Source organism: Rutilus rutilus (assembly GCF_951802725.1).
Source record: "Rutilus rutilus genome assembly, chromosome: 7".
Taxonomy (NCBI): domain Eukaryota; kingdom Metazoa; phylum Chordata; class Actinopteri; order Cypriniformes; family Leuciscidae; genus Rutilus; species Rutilus rutilus.
Window position 1 is genome coordinate 42,491,797 of NC_140221.1, and position 5,266 is coordinate 42,497,062.

The 5,266-nt window shown below is 34.8% G+C and overlaps 1 long non-coding RNA gene across 1 annotated transcript; it reads right to left on the reverse strand.

Annotated features, from left to right (window-relative positions):
- Positions 1-3,717: 3,717 nt before the first annotated feature.
- On the reverse strand, positions 3,718-4,796 carry LOC311293065. Its single transcript, XR_014627879.1, has 3 exons — positions 4,728-4,796; positions 3,982-4,050; positions 3,718-3,775 (listed from the first exon to the last, which is right to left on the reverse strand). It is a non-coding gene; the product is annotated as an uncharacterized lncRNA (long non-coding RNA).
- Positions 4,797-5,266: the final 470 nt, after the last annotated feature.

The following is a 5,266-nucleotide window of genomic DNA, read 5'->3' on the forward strand; positions in this document are numbered from 1 at the left end:
CAAGCATAGCGTTAGTTCTGGCAGGTCACGTTAGTCAAGCTCGCATCAGCTGACCCTCAGCTGATCCACATCTACCTATAGGAATACGACACCTATCACCGTATACATATATAAGCTCCTTCAGTATTATCAGCAGCTATCGCGTTTCTCAGGAGCAAATTACCCTCCTCCATCCCCAGCTCCTCCTCTCGCCCAGTCAGGATTTGACATTCTGATTCCCCTTGAATCAGAATAATTATTGAATAATGTTGTACTTTAAATCTTGAATTAAATATATTTGCAAATTTTCATGTTGGTTCTGTTCTGTTTACCCCAAGGGGGATTATTGCTGCTCTCCCTGCTCTTATCCATGCTAGGCTGCATGGATGCGCAGGGAGTTCTCGCCCAGAACGGAACCATTCCGCCAATCCAAACTGTATGCTAATTGTCAATCATATTTGACGGTAGTGGTCCTGACAGAAATGAAAATTCTGTCAGTAATTACTCACCCTCATGTTGTTCCAACCGCGTAAGACCTTCGTTCATCTTCGGAACACAAATTAAGATATTTTTGATGAAATCTGAGAGCTATAGGCTGCTAGGTGGCCCAAACTTGCTGGCCCAGAAAAGTTATTAAGAGATCGTTAATATAGTCCAAGTGACTCCAGTGGTTCAATCTTAAGTATATCAAGCGACGAGAATATTTTTTGTGCGCAAAAACAAACAAAAATAACGACTTTATTCCACTATTCATTTCCTTCTCTCTGGGCCTGGTAGTGTTTTTGCGCTGCGCGTCTTTGTTATCCGTCATCACGCATCACACACATGACCAGCGTCGGCCAATAGTGAGCCTACGTGGTGACGTGTAACACAGACGCGCTGCGCAAAAACACTACGCGAACCAACTAGAGGTCCAGAGAGAAGGAAATGAATAGTGGAATAAAGTCGTTATTTTTGTTTGTTTTTGCGCACAGAAAGTATTCTCGTCGCTTGATATACTTAAGATTGAGCCACTGTAGTCACTTGGACTATATTAACGATCTCTTAATAACTTTTCTGGGCCAGCAAGTTTGGGCCACCTAGCAGCCTATGGAGGAGTGATCAGCTCTCAGATTTCATCAAAAATATCTTAATTTGTGTTCTGAAGATGAACGAAGGTCTTACGGGGTTGGAACAACATGAGGGTGAGTAATTACTGACAGAATTTTCATTTTTGGGTGAACTATCCCTTTAAAATACTCAATTAAATTAGTTTAAACTTCATCCTTCCCTCGCATCCTGTAACAAATCCTTACCTCGCGAGTCAAAAATGATATATTGCCCTAAAATTATATGTATTATATATATATATATATATATATATATATATATATATATATAGTCCAGAAAGCTTATAATTTCATTATTATAATATTATTTTTTTCTGTTTTTACTGCACTTTAAGTTTTTTTTATTTTATTTTTTTTATTTTTTTACACCTTTAAATTTCATCAATAAATAATATAGCACATTCTTCACAATCTTTCAACTTTAATTCAAAATAACTCTCCAATACATGCAATAACTAGCTCAAATCAGCTCAAAAGATCTCACGTTGGGTCAATTTTGGGTGTCTCTGCCGACCTCTAGTGGAAAAACAAATAATATAACATCATATTTCATAACTCTTGCCACTAGATGGACTTATAGCTCTATATGGAGCAAACGAGCTGTTCCGCTGGGTCCTAAAGTCAGTTCTTGAGTTTATCTCTTATTTATTTAATCTTATATATAAAAATTTTTGAGGAGAGGATGAAGGTTGCTTGTTTCTATTAAATTGATATGTACAAAAAAGGGGTCAAAGCAGACATGAAAGGGGACAAAAGTATATTTCCAGCTTTTGCAAGTAAATAAACAAACAAACAAATAACAAATAAAGCAAATAAATAAATACATAAGCAAAACAAAAATACAGCAGATAAATAAAGCAAATAAATACAAATGCAAAATAAATACATAATAAAAAAAAAAGCAAAAAAAAAAAAAAAAAACTTTTTGTATCCAAATGGTATATCCAAACAACATCTTCCAGTAGGGCTAATGGGTTATGATTGGTTCAAAACAACAACGACAACAACAACCACACAGAAATGAGTATGCATGAGCAATATGGCAGATTTAAATAGAATGTCTTCAAGGGTCCCACTCCAGCCAATCAACTATTGAGGAAAATGGAAAAACTAACAGACCTACTTCCCCAGGTATTATAGGCTCCTTGTGTGCAACACACTAATGGGCTAAATGTGGATCGGGCTAATTAGAGGACGCAGGTGTTACAGGACAATGAGGCGCCTTTATAAAGACTCAGTTTGTGGCACAACAAGGAAATGGGAAAGATATGTTTGTTGGTGGCCAATTTGTATGACTTTTGAGAAAGTGTTCATATAAAAGAAAGAAAAGGAGGGAGAAAAAGATTTGACCTGTTCTTCTGGGATTTTTTTTCCCCCTACTGTATTTCTTCTGAGAAACGAGTGGGCCAGTGCTTGAAAGAGAGAAGTCTCTCTATAAGTGACGTTGAAGATCTTGATTCTCTTCGGACTTGTAGTAGGGTGGAAAAACAAACAACAGTCAAAGATGTGTAAGGAGAATGTGACAACCAGAAGACAAAGAGTTCAATGTATTCATTATAATTGGTTAGAATCACAACACTCACTGAAAAAAATGATTCATTGACTAGTTGAATTTACTAAAAGAAATTATGTTAATTGGATCCACATAATTGATTTTAGCTACATTTAAACAAATGCATTAAGTTGAACTAAGTTCAACTTGATGCATTTGTTTAAATGTAGCTAAAATCAATTGCGTGGAACCACTTACGATAAAAACATTTAGAAAATTCAATGAATTTACTGAAATCATTGAATTTACTAAAAAAAATTATCGTAAGTGGTTCCACGCAATTGATTTTAGCTACATTTAAACAAATGCATTAAGCTGAACTAAGTTCAACTTAATGCATTTGTTTAAATGTAGCTAAAATCAATTGCGTGGAACCACTTACGATAATTTTTTTTAGTAAATTCAACTAGTCAATGAATCATTTTTTTCAGTGTACCAGAGACTGGCATTCACACCACGTACAATGGAGTGGACATTAGCACTCATAAAACATGAGATCAGTGTTCATAAGGACACATGAGATCAATCATAACGTACAAAACTGAGACTGTCGGAAATTACTGAAGCATGACCCAGGTGGCTATGCATGTATATAATATCAGGTGTAAAATAACATTTCAACTAATTTAAATGAAATGCTGCTAACAAAAATGTTTAAGTGATAAACCAAATGCAGACAACATGGAGAGGGTTCATTACTGGAAATGAGGCCTGCATAAAGAATCAGTGTTTTGGTAACACTTTACAAAAACAATAATTCTACAGTATTTATTAATCATAGTCAATGTTAATTTTAACATTTACTAATACAGTTGTATGTGTTAATGCACTGTGTGTGAACTAATATGAACAAACAATGAACAATTAAATTCTTACTAACTAATGTAAACAAATATAACAAATGGTGTAAAAATACATTGCTTTGTGTTAGTTTAACATTAATATTAACAAATGAGACTTTACTGTAAAATGTTACTGGATATTCTCTAAATGTTCACTTCCTCTTTTATTTACGTATGACCAGTTTTAAAGTGCTGTAGTTGGAGGGAAGTGATCAGTGATGTTTTTCTTTCACTGGAGTCTAGAAAATGTATGGAAATCGTTCTGGTTTGATCCAGTCTGACCTTGCTCTGTCCTAACAAAGAAATTGGGACTGTTAGGTGGGAGACGTGTTGGAGATCAAGAATGCAATGTCAACAACACAGTGAATCGATCTAATGACATCTTACATGAAAAAGCAAAAAAAAAAAAAAAAAAACATAAATCACAGGTTACCAAAGAAGCTTTGGTATAAATCAAGTTTTTATAATAAAACTTTCAAAATAGAAACCGGCTGATTACCTCAGGGCTCGGGTTTTCTTTCTGTGGCTTTTCTGTAATAGAGGGGCACATATCTTCATTTGCGTCAGCCTAGAGAGAAATATGATTATTAAGGCAATATTTCCCTTTGCATTGGACTGTTTTGTTCATGGTCTCATCCTGAATGTCGACACCTGCTTATTTTGGCGTCCTACAAACTAACAAAGAAATTCGTGCTCAGTTTGATTGGATGTACGACAATTCTGTGACTAGAGAATTTTCTGTCGGGTGTCTTCTCTTCTTTTGACTAATACGTGAGAAGCACACTGAGCAAAATTATATAAAAGGCATACAACTTTCTCCCGAGGCTCCCAAAGGACTCTCTATTTGGGCCAATGCTATTCTTACACAAGCTATAAGTGAGGATCACTATCATTTCTGTTAATTAATTCAGTTTTTCCTCTTTCCTATTAAGCTATTGAATCTTTTTCATTGGTTAGCAGCTATTTAATGCTTGGAACTGATATATAAAATAAAAAAAAACGGTACATAAAAAGAGTGTAAGATGAAAATGATCAAACAGCAATATATCTCGACTAACAGCTCCCTTTAGGGTACAGCAAGAGAGACCGAGAGAGAATCTCAACCCCCCAAAAAAGAGCTGAATTGAAACGCGAGTTTGAATGAGAGGATCTAGAAGGAGGAGGAACAGCACATAGAAAGAAAGCTCTTAGAAAAGAGTACAAGAAGAGAGGAAGTTTTGAGGAAGAAGAGAGATGGATAATCACCCCTGTGTGTGGGAGGCAGAGGCTTCCTCTAATGAGAACATGGTGGGTGATCTGCTGGAGTCGTGACTCATCTGTTCTCTAGTATTGTCTCGGAGTTTCCCAGAGCACTACCGAAAGCATCATGTAACACCGATCAGCCAATCACAACAGCTCTGCCGATTCACAAGTCAGGGATCCTTAATTAGATCCGCTAATTGGTCCCACTCATTCAAAGATATTGGGCTGGTCTGCAGTGCAACAATGTAATAATTATAATTTTCTTTCTTTAAATAGCATGTTATACATATAGAAATGTTTATACAATTTTAAAATAATTATTTATTTATATTTATTATATAAATATTACATACATTGAAATGTATCTTATGGTGCAACAATATAATAATGATAATTTTCTCTCTTTAAATAGCATGTTATACATATAAAAATGTTTATACAATTTTAAAATAATTATTTATTTATATTTATTATATAAATATTACATACATTGAAATGTATCTTATGGTGCCATAGACTTTGTTTTAATATTATGTTTTATG